A 19599-nucleotide genomic window follows, 5' to 3' on the forward strand; every position below is an offset into this window, starting at 1 on the left:
CCATTTCCCATACAACTATTTTGCTGTTGTTAATCTAAGAATGGTGCTGGAAAATTGAAGCAATGCCACTGTTAAAAGTAAATTACATTTTAACGAATGTTGTTTTAAGAGAATGTCTCTGTTAATATGAATCAATGCAACCGTTTTGGAAATGCTACTGTCCTACTTTGTTTTCCATCAAGATAAGTTAGATGCTTCTTTTTGTCGTCGTATGTTTCATCCTCCTTTATTGGCCAGTAAATGTTTCCTTTTTTGCCTCTATTAAAACAGGGATATCTATTCAACTTGTTGCTATAGCGAATTTAAATGTCACACCGACAACTTTGCTTGATTTCAGTGCAACTACACAAAACAAGATTGGATTTCCTATTCGTGTTGGTAGATTCGTATTTTATCTTGTTCGTCTCATGAAAGGTCAGTACAAGCCTTCATCCACATGATTGTGCAGTGTGCTTTGAGATGCTGTGCTACTTGTATTGGTACTATTTTAAATAAATGTTGAATTGAAGCTATTGTATTGCTGTCTTTTCCATTAAGTACTGAACAAAAATGGGACCAACCCAGACATGATTCTTGTTGCTTTGTTACAACAAACTCTGCATCAACCCCTTTATAAGTAGATGGAAGCACATGGTGTTGTTGCGCCCACTCTCCCCTGGAACTGTTTATGCTTTTTGTTAATCTAATGCCGCTGGTAAAATTTAGCAATGCCACTCTCAGAATTAACTACTGAATCTTAGTTCAAAACTACGACACTTGTTAGGGATCGACGGGAATACCATTTCTGTTAGGGATCGGCCGGAGTACATGTTTGAGAAATGTATTGGTGAGATAATGTCTCTATTATTATATATCAGTTACAATGTTTTACAAATGGTACTATCCTGCTTTGTAGTTCTTTCTACATGTTTAACCAATGTATTGTTAAGATAATGTCTCTGTTAATATGAATCAGTCGCATTGTTTTAGGAATGGTACTTTTCTGCTTTGTCGTTCTTTATACATGTTGAAACAAGGCATTGTTAAGATAATGTCTCAGTTAATATGAATGAATCACACTAATTGAGAATTGCTACTCTCCTGCTTTGTTTCCCATTAAGATAAGGTAGATCAATAGATGTTTTTCTTCTGGGAGTACAAGTCATCAACCATTATTTCTCAGTAATTGTTTCCCTTATACCTATTGTTGCTTACAGGGATATCAAAATTTCTGCTCGGTTTTATCTCGACTTTGATTTTAGTTGAACTGCACAAAAGGAGCCAATGTGTCTAAGGCAAACTACCGCATTAGTGGGTCCAGTTGGTCTTACCACTTTGCAGAAAGAAGCAGTCACTGTTTGCGCTACCTTACACAAGGAATGATCGAGAAGCTTTATAGAGTATTAGTAGATGCTGGTGACATGACTAGTATGTAGATAGCATGGGCAACTCAACAACACGTGGAGTGCAAAATTCACTCCACAAGGAAAGGTATGACCAAGTCAGTTGCCGAGGCATCTGTAACAAATGAGGTCAGTATCGGCCTTCATCCACATGATTGTGCTTTGTTATGTTGTGCTACTTATATTGTTGTATTGTTTTGAATAAATGTATAATTGAAGCTATTGTATTGCTATCTTTTCCTATTAAAGATAATGAAGATGATTATAGTTGTAAGCATATGTTTAATCAACTAGTACCACTATTATATTCATCACGCTTTTTCTTTATTTATGCAGACAGGGATGCTGAGCTTGATTTTAGTGGAACTGCACAAAATGTTCAGATGGTTCGTGTCCTCCATAATACTTCATCATGCACTATACATCGAATGGTTCTCTAATCATTCGTCGTCACCTTGAGCCACCGGACTATCTGTTTGAATGGAGCTGCCAACATCGGTCATTAAGAAGGGTAAGAAGAAAGACAAAAAGAGAGATGGCTGCTTTACTTGTGGTTCGGAGGAACACTGGGCAAACAAGTGCCCAAACAAGTACAAGAAGCCAGGACAGGACTCCAAGTCTGTCAATGTCACTCTAAGCAACAATAATGGGACATCTGGGTATGGTAATCTGTTTACCGTACTTGCAGTTTGTTAGTCCACCGATTGGTGGTTGATACTGGGGCCAATATTCATGTGTGTGCTGATGTATCTTTGTTTTCTTGCAGCATATAAATACGAAATCCCCGGGGATGCTCAGCTTGATTTTAGTGGAACTGCACAAAATGTTCAGATGGTTCGTCTCCTCCATAATACTTCATCATGCACAATACATCGAATGGTTCTCTAATCATTCGTCGTCACCTTGAGCCACCGGACTATCAGATGACAAACTGATGACAAACCCTGCCTGTTCCATAATCATACGCATTACATATTTTGAATGGGAAAAGCTTGCCAAAGTTTAATCATTGATGTTAGCAAGAAGACATTAGTTTAATATGTTGGAATTGGAAAACCTTGTCAAATTTTGCTCATTGATGTTAGCCAGAAGACATGCATTTGATATTTTGAGTGGGACGCCCTTTGCTGTGAGCAACGTCGATCATTTTTTCCTATTCCTGCCTTCAGTTCAGAAGTAAATATTTAATCTGCTGAGATGCATAGTCACACGAATGTTGACTTATGTAACATATTTTAAGAGTTTGTTCTGAATGTTGTCTATGTAATGCCAGGCCTTGTGAGTTTGATTGCAAAGTTGAGCTTGGAATGGTGTGGCATGCGGCATCATGAGTTGTTCATTGTGCCTCCTGAGAATAATGATTCATATTGTTTTGCATGTTGATCTAATGCCCATGATTTGCACGTTAAGAAGATCATCCTCTTCTGATGTTTCTGTGCTTAAGAAGTTCACTGTCTTATGTTTCATTCATAGCCTATACGACAACTCGGGTAGGTAAGAGGTGAAACCATATGATCTTCCGACCAACTCATCATCTTAGGCCATGATTGTATCGTCGTTTTCCAACCAAAACAACTTGTAAAACTGACGCTTGTAAATAAAAACTGATGGTCTTGGGCGAAGCGCTTGGTTGATTGATTTCGACTAATAAAATATATAGTGGTCTCTCAAATTACACGCATAACTCACCGGTTTTCGTTACAGACCTCGGGCCCTCGGTTTCATTACGCCTGTATTTTACGCGTTGTTTTCGATGATGAGTAAATTACACTTGTACCTTAATACAAGTGTGAAACAATCCAGAGCTCCCAAGCGCGACCTTACCGTTTCATGCCGTCTCAGTCTCTCAAAGGTGCTCATAGGTGTTCGATGATCCTGGCTTCCTGAATGAGCAGCGGACATTGTATCAGACCATCTGTAGGGCCCGTGAGGCCCTGTCCGTCGTCCTTCGAGTTGTTGCGCTCGCCGTGGCGTCGAGCATTGTCAACATGGTCAACGAACATGAGGAATCAAGAGATGACTTTATTTGGACTGGATGACAGTAGGGACCCACTGATGTCTACTGTTGGGGAACGTAGTAATTTCAAAAAATTTCCTACGCACATGCAAGATCATGGTGATGCATAGCAACAAGAGGGGAGAGTGTTGTCCACGTACCCTCGTAGACCGAAAGCGGAAGCGTTATCACAACGCGATTGATGTAGTCGTACGTCTTCACGATCCGACCGATCAAGTACCGAACGCACGGCACCTCCGAGTTCAGCACATGTTCAGCTCGATGACGTCCCTCGAACTCCGATCCAGCCGAGTGTTGAGGGAGAGTTTCGTCAGCACGACGGCGTGGTGACGATGATGATGTACTACCGATGCAGGGCTTCGCCTAAGCTCCACAACGATATTATCGAGGTGTAATATGGTGGAGGGGGGCACCGCACACGGCTAAAATATCGTATATCAATTGTGTGTCTAGAGGTGCCCCCTGCCCCCGTATATAAAGGAGCAAGGGGGGAGGCCGGCTGCCCTTGGGCGCGCCAAGGAGAGGGGGGGAGTCCTCCTCCTAGTAGGAGTAGGACTCCCCTTTCCTAATCCAACTAGGAAGAGAGAGGGGGAAGGAAAGAGAGGGAGAGGGAGAGGGAAAGAGGGGCCGCGCCCCCCTCCCCTAGTCCAATTCGGACTCCTCATGGGAGGGGGCACGCCACCTCCTGGCTGCTGCCCTCTCTCTCCCCTCAAGGCCCACTAAGGCCCAATACTTCCCCGGGGGGTTCCGGTAACCCCTCCCGCACTCCGGTTTTATCCGAAACTTCTCCGTAACACTTCCGGTGTCCGAATATAGTCGTCCAATATATCAATCTTTATGTCTCGACCATTTCGAGACTCCTCGTCATGTCCGTGATCACATCCGGGACTCCAAACAACCTTCGGTACATCAAAACATATAAACTCATAATATAACTGTCATCGTAACTTTAAGCGTGCGGACCCTACAGGTTCGAGAACTATGTAGACATGACCGAGACACCTCTCCGGTCAATAACCAATAGCGGAACCTGGATGCTCATATTGGTTCCTACATATTCTACGAAGATGTTTATCGGTCAGACCGCATAACAATACGTTGTTCCCTTTGTCATCGGTATGTTACTTGCCCGAGATTCGATCATCGGTATCTCGATACCTAGTTCAATCTCGTTACCGGCAAGTCTCTTTACTCGTTCCGTAATACATCATCCTGCAACTAACTCATTAGTCACAATGCTTGCAAGGCTTATAGTGATGTGCATTACCGAGTGGGCCCAGAGATACCTCTCCGACAATCGGAGTGACAAATGCTAATCTCGAAATACGCCAACCCAACAAGTACCTTTGGAGACACCTGTAGAGCACCTTTATAATCACCCATTTACGTTGTGACATTTGGTAGCACACAAAGTGTTCCTCCGGTAAACGGGAGTTGCATAATCTCATAGTCATAGGAACATGTATAAGTCATGAAGAAAGCAATAGCAACATACTAAACGATCGGGTGCTATGCTAACGGAATGGGTCAAGTCAATCACGTCATTCTCCTAATGAGGTGATCCCGTTAATCAAATGACAACTCATGTCTATGGCTAGGAAACATAACCATCTTTGATTAACGAGCTAGTCAAGTAGAGGCATACTAGTGACACACTGTTTGTCTATGTATTCACACATGTATTATGTTTCTGGTTAATACAATTCTAGCATGAATAATAAACATTTATCATGATATAAGGAAATAAATAATACTTTATTATTGCCTCTAGGGCATATTTCCTTCAGTTTCCCACTTGCACTAGAGTCAATAATCTAGATTACACAGTAATGATTCTTACACCCATGGAGTCTTGGTGCTGATCATGTTTTGCTCGTGGAAGAGGCTTAGTCAACGGGTCTGCAACATCCAGATCCGTATGTATCTTGCAAATTTCTATGTCTCCCACCTGGACTAAATCCCGGATGGAATTGAAGCGTCTTTTGATGTGCTTAGTTCTCTTGTGAAATCTAGATTCCTTTGCTAAGGCAATTGCACCAGTATTGTCACAAAAGATTTTCATTGGTCCCGATGCACTAGGTATGACACCTAGATCGGATATGAACTCCTTCATCCAGACTCCTTCATTTGCTGCTTCCGAAGCAGCTATGTACTCCGCTTCACACGTAGATCCCGCCACAACACTTTGCTTAGAACTGCACCAACTGACAGCTCCACCGTTCAATGTAAATACGTATCCGGTTTGCGATTTAGAATCGTCCGGATCAGTGTCAAAGCTTGCATCAACGTAACCACTTACGATGAGCTCTTTGTCACCTCCATAAATGAGAAACATATCCTTAGTCCTTTTCAGGTATTTCAGGATGTTCTTGACCGCTGTCCAGTGATCCACTCTTGGATTACTTTGGTACCTCCCTACTAAACTTATAGCAAGGCACACATCAGGTCTGGTACATAGCATTGCATACATGATAGAGCCTATGGCTGAAGCATAGGGAACATCTTTCATCTTCTCTCTATCTTCTGCAGTGGTCGGGCATTGAGTCTTACTCAATCTCACACCTTGTAGTACAGGCAAGAACCCTTTCTTTGCTTGATCCATTTTGAACTTCTTCAAAAGTTTGTCAAGGTATGTGCTTTGTGAAAGTCCAATTAAGCGTCTTGATCTATCTCTATAGATCTTAATGCCTAATATATATGCAGCTTCACCGAGGTCTTTCATTGAAAAACTCTTATTCAAGTATCCCTTTATGCTATCCAGAAATTCTATATCATTTCCAATCAGCAATATGTCATCCACATATAATATCAGAAATGCTATTGAGCTCCCACTCACTTTCTTGTAAATACAGGCTTCTCCAAAAGTCTGTATAAAACCAAATGCTTTGATCACACTATCAAAGCGTTTATTCCAACTCCGAGAGGCTTGCACCAGTCCATAAATGGATCGCTGGAGCTTGCACACTTTGTTAGCTCCCTTTGGATCGACAAAACCTTCCGGTTGCATCATATACAACTCTTCTTCCAGAAATCCATTCAGGAATGCAGTTTTGACATCCATTTGCCAAATTTCATAATAATAAAATGCGGCAATTGCTAACATGATTCGGACAGACTTAAGCATCGCTACGGGTGAGAAGGTCTCATCGTAGTCAATCCCTTGAACTTGTTGAAAACCTTTCGCAACAAGTCGAGCTTTATAGACAGTAACATTACCATCAGCATCAGTCTTCTTCTTGAAGATCCATTTATTTTCAATGGCTTGCCGACCATCGGGCAAGTCAACCAAAGTCCATACTTTGTTCTCATACATGGATCCCATCTCGGATTTCATGGCTTCAAGCCATTTTGCGGAATCTGGGCTCACCATCGCTTCTTCATAGTTCGTAGGTTCGTCATGGTCTAGTAACATAACCTCCAGAACAGGATTACCATACCACTCTGGTGCGGATCTTGATCTAGTTGACCTACGAGGTTCAGTAATAACTTGATCTGAAGTTTCATGATCATTATCATTAACTTCCTCACTAATTGGTGTAGGTGTCGCAGAAACTGATTTCTGTGATGATCTACTTTCCAATAAGGGAGCAAGTACAGTTACCTCATCAAGTTCTACTTTCCTCCCACTCACTTCTTTCAAGAGAAACTCCTTCTCTTGAAAGGATCCATTCTTAGCAACGAATATCTTGCCTTCGGATCTGTGATAGAAGGTGTACCCAACAGTCTCCTTTGGGTATCCTATGAAGACACATTTCTCCGATTTAGATTCGAGCTTATCAGTTTGAAGTTTCTTCACATAAGCATCGCAACCCCAAACTTTAAGATACGACAACTTTGGTTTCTTGCCAAACCATAGTTCATAAGGCGTCGTCTCAACGGATTTCGATGGTGTCCTATTTACAGTGAATGCAGCCGTCTCTAAAGCATAACCCCAAAATGATAGCGGTAAATCAGTAAGAGACATCATAGATCACACCATATCTAATAAAGTCCGATTATGACGTTCGGACACACCATTACGCTGTGGTGTTCCGGGTGGCGTGAGTTGCGAAACTATTCCGCATTGTTTCAAATGTAGGCCAAACTCGTAACTCAAATATTCTCCTCCACGATCAGATCGTAGAAATTTTATTTTCTTGTTACGATGATTTTCAACTTCACTCTGAAATTCTTTGAAGTTTTCAAATGTTTCAGACTTATGTTTCATTAAGTAGATATACCCATATCTGCTCAAATCATCTATGAAGGTGAGAAAATAACGATATCCGCCATGAGCCTCAATATTCATCGGACCACATACATCTGTATGTATGATTTCCAACAAATCTGTTGCTCTCTCCATAGTTCCGGAGAACGGTGTTTTGGTCATCTTGCCCATGAGGCACGGTTCGCAAGTACCAAGTGATTCATAATCAAGTGATTCCAAAAGTCCATCAGTATGTAGTTTCTTCATGCGCTTTACACCGATATGACCCAAACGGCAGTGCCACAAATAAGTTGCACTGTCATTATCAACTCTGCATCTTTTGGCTTCGACATTATGAATATGTGTATCACTACTATCGAGATTCATTAAAAATAGACCACTCTTCAAGGGTGCATGACCATAAAAGATATTATTCATATAAATAGAACAACCATTATTCTCTGATTTAAATGAATAACCGTCTCGCATTAAACAAGTTCCAGATATAATGTTCATGCTCAACGCTGGCACCAAATAACAATTATTTAGGTCTAAAACTAATCCCGAAGGTAGATGTACAGGTAGCGTGCCGACAGCGATCACATCGACTTTGGAACCATTTCCCACGCGCATCGTCACCTCATCCTTAGCCAATCTTCGCTTAATCCGTAGCCCCTGTTTCGAGTTGCAAATATTAGCAACAGAACCAGTATCAAATACCCAGGTGCTACTGCGAGTATTAGTAAGGTACACATCAATAACATGTATATCACATATACCTTTGTTAACCTTGCCATCCTTCTTTTCCGCCAAATACTTGGGGCAGTTCCGCTTGCAGTGACCAGTCTGCTTACAGTATAAGCACTCAGTTTCAGGCTTAGGTCCAGACTTGGATTTCTTCTCCTGAACAGCAACTTGCTTGCTGTTCTTCTTGAAGTTCCCCTTCTTCTTCCCTTTTCCCTTTTTCTTGAAACTAGTGGTTTTACTGACCATCAACACTTGATGCTCCTTTTTGATTTCTACCTCCGCTGCCTTTAGCATTGCGAAGAGCTCGGGAATTGTCTTATCCATCCCTTGCATGTTACAGTTCATCACGAAGCTCTTGTAGCTTGGTGGCAGTGATTGAAGAATTCTATCAATGACGCTATCATCCGGAAGATTAACTCCCAGTTGAATCAAGTGATTATTATACCCAGACATTTTGAGTATATGCTCACTGACAGAACTATTCTCTTCCATCTTGCAGCTATAGAACTTATTGGAGGCTTCATATCTCTCAATCCGGGCATTTGCTTGAAATATTAACTTCAACTCCTGGAACATCTCATATGCTCCATGACGTTCAAAACGTCGTTGAAGACCCGGTTCTAAGCCGTAAATCATGGCACACTGAACTATCGAGTAGTCATCAGCTTTGCTCTGCCAGACGTTCATAACTTCTGGCGTTGCTCTTGCAGGAGGCCTGGCACCTAGCGGTGCTTCTAGGTCGTAATTCTTCTGTGCAGCAATGAGGATAATCCTCAAGTTACGGACCCAGTCCGTGTAATTGCTACAATCATCTTTCAACTTTGCTTTCTCAAGGAACGCATTAAAATTCAACGGAACAACAACACGGGCCATTTATCTACAATTAACATAGACAAGCAAGATTCTATCAGGTACTAAGTTCATGATAAATTCAAGTTCAATTAATCATATTAATTAAGAACTCCCACTTAGATAGACATCCCTCTAATCATCTAAGTGATTACGTGATCCAAATCAACTAAACCATGCCCGATCATCACGTGAGATGGAGTAGTTTCAATGGTGAACATCACTATGTTGATCATATCTACTATATGATTCACGCTCGACCTTTCGGTCTCCGTGTTCCGAGGCCATATCTGCATATGTTAGGCTCGTCAAGTTTATCCTGAGTATTCCGCGTGTGCAACTGTTTTGCACCCGTTGTATTTGAACGTAGAGCCTATCACACCCGATCATCACGTGGTGTCTCAGCACGAAGAACTTTCACAACGGTGCATACTCAGGGAGAACACTTTTATCTTGAAATTTTAGTGAGAGATCATCTTATAATGCTACCGTCAATCAAAGCAAGATAAGATGCATAAAAGATTAATATCACATGCAATCAATATAAGTGATATGATATGGCCATCATCATCTTGTGCTTGTGATCTCCATCTCCGAAGCACCATCATGATCACCATCATCACCGGCGCGACACCTTGATCTCCATCGTAGTATCGTTGTCGTCTTGCCAACTTATTGCTTTTATGACTATCGCTACCGCTTAGTGATAAAGTAAAACAATTACGTGGAGATTGCATTGCATACAATAAAGCGACAACCATATGGCTCCTGCCAGTTGCCGATAACTCGGTTACAAAACATGATCATCTCATACAATAAAATATAGCATCATGTCTTGACCATATCACATCACAACATGCCCTGCAAAAACAAGTTAGACGTGCTCTATTTTGTTGTTGCAAGTTTTACGTGGCTGCTACGGGCTTAGCAAGAACCGTTCTTACCTACGCATCAAAACCACAACGATAGTTTGTCAAGTTGGTGCTGTTTTAACCTTCGCAAGGACCGGGCGTAGCCACACTCGGTTCAACTAAAGTGAGAGAGACAGACACCCGCCAGTCACCTTTAAGCAACGAGTGCTCCCAACGGTGAAACCAGTCTCGCGTAAGCGTACGCGTAATGTCGGTCCGGGCCGCTTCATCTCACAATACCGCTGAACCAAAGTATGACATGCTGGTAAGCAGTATGACTTATATCGCCCACAACTCACTTGTGTTCTACTCGTGCATAGCATCAATGCATAAAACCAGGCTCAGATGCCACTGTTGGGGAACGTAGTAATTTCAAAAAATTTCCTACGCACATGCAAGATCATGGTGATGCATAGCAACGAGAGGGGAGAGTGTTGTCCACGTACCCTCGTAGACCGAAAGCGGAAGCGTTATCACAACACGGTTGATGTAGTCGTACGTCTTCACGATCCGACCGATCAAGTACCGAACGCACGGCACCTCCGAGTTCAGCACACGTTCAGCTCGATGACGTCCCTCGAACTCCGATCCAGCCGAGTGTTGAGGGAGAGTTTCGTCAGCATGACGGCGTGGTGACGATGATGATGTTCTACCGACGCAGGGCTTCGCCTAAGCTCCGCAACGATATTATCGAGGTGTAATATGGTGGAGGGGGGCACCGCACACGGCTAAAATATCGTATATCAATTGTGTGTCTAGAGGTGCCCCTGCCCCCGTATATAAAGGAGCAAGGGGGAGGCCGGCTGCCCTTGGGCGCGCCAAGGAGAGGGGGGGAGTCCTCCTCCTAGTAGGAGTAGGACTCCCCTTTCCTAGTCCAACTAGGAAGAGAGAGGGGGAAGGAAAGAGAGGGAGAGGGAAAGAGGGGCCGCGCCCCCCTCCCCTAGTCCAATTCGGACTCCTCATGGGAGGGGGCGCGCCACCTCCTGGCTGCTGCCCTCTCTCTCCCCTCAAGGCCCACTAAGGCCCAATACTTCCCCGCGGGGTTCCGGTAACCCCTCCGGCACTCCAGTTTTATCCGAAACTTCTCTGTAACACTTCCGGTGTCCGAATATAGTCGTCCAATATATCAATCTTTATGGCTCGACCATTTCGAGACTCCTCGTCATGTCCGTGATCACATCCGGGACTCTGAACAACCTTCGGCACATCAAAACATATAAACTCATAATATAACTGTCATCGTAATTTTAAGCGTGCGGACCCTACGAGTTCGAGAACTATGTAGACATGACCGAGACACCTCTCCCGTCAATAACCAATAGCGGAACCTGGATGCTCATATTGGTTCCTACATATTCTACGAAGATCTTTATCGGTCAGACCGCATAACAACATACGTTGTTCCCTTTGTCATCGGTATGTTACTTGCCCGAGATTCGATTGTCGGTATCTCGATACCTAGTTCAATCTCGTTACCGGCAAGTCTCTTTACTCGTTCTGTAATACATCATCCCGCAACTAACTCATTAGTCACAATGCTTGCAAGGCTTATAGTGATGTGCATTACCGAGTGGGCCCAGAGATACCTCTCTGACAATCGGAGTGACAAATCCTAATCTCGAAATACGCCAACCCAACAAGTACCTTTGGAGACACCTGTAGAGCACCTTTATAATCACCCATTTACGTTGTGACGTTTGGTAGCACACAAAGTGTTCCTCCGGTAAACGGGAGTTGCATAATCTCATAGTCATAGGAACATGTATAAGTCATGAAGAAAGCAATAGCAACATACTAAACGATCGGGTGCTAAGCTAACGGAATGGGTCAAGTCAATCACGTCATTCTCCTAATGAGGTGATCCCGTTAATCAAATGACAACTAATGTCTATGGCTAGGAAACATAACCATCTTTGATTAACGAGCTAGTCAAGTAGAGGCATACTAGTGACACACTGTTTGTCTATGTATTCACACATGTATTATGTTTCCGGTTAATACAATTCTAGCATGAATAATAAACATTTATCATGATATATGGAAATAAATAATACTTTATTATTGCCTCTAGGGCATATTTCCTTCATCTACTACACAACCTTCTTCTTGTAGACGTTTTTGGGCCTCCAGGTGCAGAGGTTTGTAGGACATTAGCAAATTTCCCTCAAGTGGATGACCTAAGGTTTATGAATCTGTGGGAGGCGTAGGATGAAGATGGTCTCTCTCAAACAACCCTGCAACCAAATAACAAAGAGTCTCTTGTGTCCCCAACACACCCAATACAATGGTAAATTGTATAGGTGCACTAGTTCGGCAAAGAGATGGTGATACAAGTGCAATATGGATGGTAGATATGGGTTTTTGTAATCTGAAAATATAAAAAAGCAAGGTAACTAATGATAAAAGTGAGCGTAAACGGTATTGCAATGCTAGGAAACAAGGCCTAGGGTTCATACTTTCACTACTGCAAGTTCTCTCAACAATAATAACATAATTGGATCATATAACTATCCCTCAACATGCAATAAAGAGTCACTCCAAAGTCACTAATAGCGGAGAACAAATGAAGAGATTATGGTAGGGTACGAAACCACCTCAAAGTTATTCTTTCTGATCGATCTATTCAAGAGTCCGTAGTAAAATAACACGAAGCTATTCTTTCCGTTCGATCTATCATAGAGTTCGTACTAGAATAACACCTTAAGACACAAATGAACCAAAACCCTAATGTCACCTAGATACTCCGTTGTCACCTCAAGTATCCGTGGGTATGATTATACGATATGCATCACACAATCTCAGATTTATCTATTCAAACCAACACAAAGTACTTCAAAGAGTTCCCCAAAGTTTCTACCGGAGAGTCAAGACGAAAAGGTGTGCCAACCCCTATGCATAAGTTCATGAAGTCACGGAACCCGCAAGTTGATCATCAACACATACATCAAGTGAATCACGTGATATCCCATTGTCACCACAGATAAGCACATGCAAGACATACATCAAGTGCTCTCAAATCCTTAAAGACTCAATCCAATAAGATAACTTCGAAGGGAAAACTCAATCCATTACAAGAGAGTAGAGGGGGAGAAACATCATAAGATCCAACTATAATAGCAAAGCTCGCGATACATCAAGATCGTATCACCTCAAGAACACGAGAGAGAGAGATCAAACACATAGATACTGGTACATACCCTCAGCCCCGAGGGTGAACTACTCCCTCCTCGTCATGGAGAGCGCCGAGATGATGAAGGTGGCCACCAGTGATGGATCCCCCCTCTGGCAGGGTGCCGGAACAGGGCCCCGATTGGTTTTTGGTGGCTACAGAGGCTTGCGGCGGCGGAACTCCCAATCTATTCCGCTCTCCGATGTTTTTAGGGTATATGGATATATATAGGCGAAAGAAGTCGGTCAGGGGAGCCACGAGGAGCCCACGAGGGTGGGGGGCACGCCCCCGGGGGGGGGGGGGCAGGCACGCCTCCCTGCCTCGTGGCTTCCTCGAAGCTTCCCTGACGTCTACTCCAAGTCTCCTGGATTGCTTCCGTTCCAAAAATAACTCCCCCAAAGGTTTCATTCCGTTTGGACTCCGTTTGATATTCCTTTTCCTCGAAACACTGAGATAGGCAAGAAAACAACAACTTCGGCTGGGCCTCCGGTTAATAGGTTAGTCCCAAAAATAATATAAAAATGTTTAGTAAAGCCCATAAACATCTAAAACAGATAATATAATAGCATGGAACAATAAAAAATTATAGATACGTTGGAGACGTATCACCCGCTAGGGCCATAGCCATACGTACGCAAGTTCCTACTTATTATATATACAACTATATTTTTTTTGCTTCCTCCTGGTTTCCTGACATCACGATCCCACACCATCGTCAACCTATATAGTCAATAAATGATTGAATTTCACAAGGAGCGGCCGACAGTTGGAACCTAGCAGCTCGAGCAGTATTTGTTTTTCTAGGTGTAAGCGGAGTTTTTTTTTAGCGATGTTTTTGTTGTTGTTTGGAGGAGCAGGGTATCAACTGGGCGGGCTGTGCCCATCTAGCCTAGGCTATTATTTTATGTCGACCAAATATCCAGCCTAGATATTATTTTTTCAAGGTGAAAATAGCTGGCCCAGCTATACTTTTTTTGCGGAATACCCAACCCAGGTCAACTTGTTATTCTCCGCCCTGCTGGGTTGTAAATCTTTCCTATGAGGGATGCATTAGGCCTAACAAGAAAATGGGCTTTAAGAAATAATAAATGGGATGTAATTATAATAACTGGGATGTAAATATACAAAAACGCATCAAGCATGTAATTAGTTTAAAAAATATTATTGTTTGAATTTGGAAATTTTAATTTCATTACTTATTTCGCGTGCAGTATTTCTTTAGATTTTTACCTAATACAAATTCATTTTGAAATTATATTTAATCTGACTCGAAATTTCGGGATAATTCTTTCTGGATCCCATCAAAATGTGGGATTTTTGGTTGATTTCTTTGAGAGGTTGGTTGAAATTATTAATCGTTGTCCTGGCTAGAAAATGGGCTGTAATTTTAATAGACTGTAAATGGGTTGTAGTAAATTCCATTAGAATTCAAAAATGGGCTGTACACTATTACAAATCGCAAATGGGCTATGTGTTCTCTGCCACAGATGTGATGCTCACTTGTGGGCCTACTATTTTTTGAGAATTATAGTCAGTGACGCATACGGAAGGCTTGTGGGCCTATTAAGGCGTACAGAAGGCTTTATAAACTTATAGTCAAGAGACGATTCTAGTGCACCTCACAAAAAAAGCAGCAGCGGCCGTTGGATGTCCATCCAACGGCTGTAGTGCTTCTTCAATCTTGGATATTCTTGCTTCAGCCGCCCAAACCACCGTCGGCGGTACCGCCTGCTACCACCTCCTATGGCCGGTTGTGCTGCCGCGCAGGCTTCACCGGCCCACTCTACTCCCAAACGCCGTCCAGGCCATTCCTCTACTCACCAACACCTCCTGTTCTTCACCGGCGATGGCAGCCTCACACCGCAGCCGAACCAGTGAACCCTCATACTCTCCTCCGCGTGGACATCCACTGTCGTGTCTTCGCCAGCTCTGGGTCGTTCCCTTTGTAATACTCGCCATCGTTCACTGCATTGGTTCTCTCGGCGCAGTGGTCAACTTTGTCAACAAACAACAACCATCGGATGAGGCATGTACGTGGATTGGCTGGCGGTGGGGACCCACATGGCCCATGGCCGCACGCAGAAAGTGCCCCCATATTATGCGAAAACAAATGATTCCCCCCCTGACAGGTTTGACCCACTAGCTACATCTTCGTGATAACCCACAAGTATAGGGGATCGCAATAGTTTTTGAGGGTAGAGTATTCAACCCAAATTTATAGATTCGACAGAAGGGGAGCCAAAGAATATTTGAAGGTATTAGCAGCTGAGTTGTCAATTCAACCACACCTGGAGATTAATTATCTGTAACAAAGTCATCAGTAGCACAGTAGTTTGATAGTTTTGATAGTAGTGACAACAGCAATAGTAACAGTAACAGTGATAGCGGTAATTTTGTAGCAAGTATAACCGTGATGACTGCAGTAGTAACTTAGCAGAAACAATATGGAAAAGTTCGTAGGCATTGGATCGGTGACTTGTTGGATGATATTCATCATGTGACAGTTATAACCTAGGGCGATACGGCACTAGCTCCAGTTCATGGATATAATGTAGGCATGTATTCCGTAAAAAGTCATACGTGCTTTATTAAAATAACTTGCATGACATCTTTTGTCCTACCCTCCCGTGGCAGCGGGGTCCATATTGGAAACTAAGGGATATTAAGGCCTCCTTTTAATAGAGATCCGGAACAAAGCATTAACACATAATGAATACATGAACTCCTCAAACTACGGTAATCATCGGAAGAAGTCCCGGTTATTGTCACTCCGGGGTTACCGGATCATAACACGTAGTAGGTGACTATAACTTGCAAGATTAGATCCAACACATGGATATAATGATGAATTCATAAATGGTTCAGATCTGAGTTCATGGCACCCGGGCCCAAAGTGACAAGCATTAAGCATGGCAAAGTCATAGCAACATCAATCTAAGAACATAGTGGATACTAGGGATCAAGCCCTAACAAAACTAACTCGATTACATGATGAATCTCATCCAACTCCTCACCGACCAGCGAGCCTACGAAGTAATTACTCACTCCCAGTGGGGAGCATCATGGAATTGGCGATGGAGAAGGGTTGATGATGATGAAGAACGAAGACCCCCCCTCTCCGGAGCCCCAAATGGACTCCAGTCCTGCCCTCCCGAGGAAGAACAGGGCTTGGCGGCGGCTCCGTCTCGTGGATCGCGATAATTCTTTCTCTGATTTTTTCTCCGAAAATAGGAATTTATAGTGTCAGGGTTGAGGTCTGCGGGGCCACCAGGTGGGTACAACCCACCTGGGCGCGCCAGGAGAGGGGGCGCGCCCTGGTGGGTTGTGCCCACCCAGGGGCCCCTCTCCGGTGGATCTTGGCTCCAGAAATTTTCTTTTATTATATAAAAATCCTCGCAAAGTTTCGTTCCATTCCGAGAACTTTTATTTCTGCACAAAAACAACACCATGGTAGTTCTGCTGAAAACAGCGTCAGTCCGGGGTTAGTTTCATTCAAATCATGCAAATTAGAGTCCAAAACAAGAGGAAAAGCATGAGAAAAAGTAGATACATTGGAGACGTATCAACTCCCCCAAGCTTAAACCTTTGCTTGTCCTCAAGCAATTCAGTTGATAAACTGAAAGTGAGAAAGAAAAACTTTTACGAACTATTTTGCTCTTGTTTGCATAAATAAGCTTAAACAGCACCCAGGTTTTCATCCAACATTATAACTAACCATGTTAACAATAACTCTAAAAGATTATAATGACTCATATCAATGACATAATCAGCTAGCGAGCAATAATAAGAAATCTCAAACGGCAACACGTTGTCAAAACAACCATGATATAATATGACAATAGTGGTATCTCGCTAGCCCTTTCTGAGACTGCAAAAATAAATGCAGAGCACCTCCAAAGTTCAAGCAGCGACTAAACATTGTAATTCATGGTAGAAAAGATCCAATCATGATGCACCCAACATTAGCTACACACAATGCATAAATCATGACAGCTGTGCTCTGCTCAGTTTCTGGCGCTTGTTTTTAGAAGGTGTTGACACAACATAAAAGTAAATAGATAGTCCCTTCGCAGAGGGAAGCAGTGATTTGCAGAGGTGCCATAGCTCAATTTTTAAAACAGAGATAAATGATTATTTTGGGACATGCACCCTTCTTATTCACTTCACGACCATCAATTATCAACATCTTCCATGCTAAGCACGCTAGTGGTGGTTCCCAAGCGATAAAAGTAAAGGCTTTGCCTCCATTGGGAGTTTTTGTTTGATTAATTTAGAGATGACCTCTTTTTCATGTTTGCAGTTTGGGACTGGGCATCCCTATTACCGCCCTTTTCTCGTGCGATGGCGAGTGAATAAACACTCGACCTAAGAATAACCCGCTTAGCATGGAAGATACCGACCACCTCCTGTCGTTCCATGAACGATCCTAAGCACACAAAACGGATAATTTTTTAGAGTTTTTAGAGGTGGCACATGCAAATTTACTTAGGACAGTAGGGTAATACCGTATATAGGTAGGTATGGTGGACTCATCTGGAATAACTTTGGGTTCAAGGTTTTTGATGTACAAGCAGAATTCCCACTTAGTACAGGCGAAGGCTAGAAATTTAGATTGAGAAGCGGCCAGCTAGAGAGCAACAACGATCATAACCATGCATTATGCATAAGTAACATTGGACACTAGCATGAGTAGGATATGAACACCATGAACATAAATATCATAGAGGCTATGTTGGTTTTGATTCAACTACATGTATGAACATGTGCCAGTCAAGCCACTCGAACATTCAGACGAGGATACCACATCATCATACTACATCACAATCATCTTAACTCAATGTTGATATCCAAGATAAATCATTATTAACTCCCAGCTACTTATGCATGGCATGAGAAACTATAATCTCTAATTGTCATTGCAAACATGTTTAATCATAATGGGCTGAAGCATGGATACTAGGTTAAACATATTTACACAGGCAGAAAAAGTCGAGTTCATACCAGTTTCTCTCTGCCACGGCCAGTTCATCGAATGTCGTCATTATTGCCTTTCACTTGCACGACCGAACGATATGAAAATAATAATAGTGCAAGAGTGCCGTGGACTAAGATGGAATCTGCAGGACATTTTATTCAACAGGAGAAGACAAGGTAAAACGGGCTATTTATTAGTTCAACAGTTATTCATATGAGAGCCACTCAACATTTTCATCGTGGTCTTATCCTCGGCATAACTCAAATAAAAACAAAATAAATTCAGAGAAACACACTGAAATATTTTTGGAGTTTTTGGTTTTCTTGAACAAGCAATTAATAGGGAAAAGCAAGAACGAGAAAAACTATTTACACGGGAAAGCTCCCAACAAGCAAAAGAAGAACAAGGAAATCTTTTTGTGTTTTCTTTTTAATATTACTACTAAGCATGCATAGAAAGTAAACTAGCTACAACTATTTTTTTGGTTTTTCTCAAGTTTTTCAAACACACAAGAAGAAAGCAAGAAAATAAATCTAAGCATGGATGATACAATGAAAAAGTGTGGACACCGACAAATGGAATAAGTGGACATGGATATAAAGTCGGTGGAAACACATACCCCCCCAAGCTTAGGCTGTTGGCCTAAGTTGGTAATCGATCAGTAGCCTGGAGGGTAGTAGGGGTGCTGAGGAGCGGGCATCCACTCGTCCCACTGCTGGGGCTCCTGCTGTGCTGCCACCACAGCGGCCTGAGCGTTCCGGTAGGCGATGATATCTGCAGGCATAATCCTATATCCGCCCTTGGCAGCAGAATCAAACAAAGCAGGTGCAGGTAATGGAATAATATCACGAGTTTTAACGCTAAGGACTAGGTTATAAGGAATGGCAATACCAGGACAATCATGTGCAAGAAAGTGATGGTGTTCCATGGCTGCACGGTCTAGGTAAACCTTGGTCAAAGGGTAATCATGAGGGCATATCGCAACCTCGAATTGGGCAGCCAAACGAGTAGCAAAAATCCCACCATGTATTTCAGCCTGTGATTTATTAAGACGGAGGCTACGAGCCACAATAGCTCCCAAGCTATAAATGTTGTCACCCTCTAATGCCCGACGTAAAAACAGCAAAGTCTAGTGCACTGAGCGCACCCACTTTCTTTCTAGCAAGCAGTCACTTAGCAACAAATAAATCAAAATAATGTACAACAGGAAAGTATAAGCTAACAGCCGTGGTGGCTGACACTCCTCTCTCATCCCCAACTGTCAAAGTGTGATAAAAAGCCTCAAACCCAGTCGGTCTTGGCTCAGCTAAACTCCCATCAGAAGGGATCATGCATATGTCACAAAATTCAGTAAGTGGTATCT

Source organism: Aegilops tauschii, chromosome 3 (genome assembly GCF_002575655.3).
Source record: "Aegilops tauschii subsp. strangulata cultivar AL8/78 chromosome 3, Aet v6.0, whole genome shotgun sequence".
NCBI classification, from domain to species: domain Eukaryota; kingdom Viridiplantae; phylum Streptophyta; class Magnoliopsida; order Poales; family Poaceae; genus Aegilops; species Aegilops tauschii.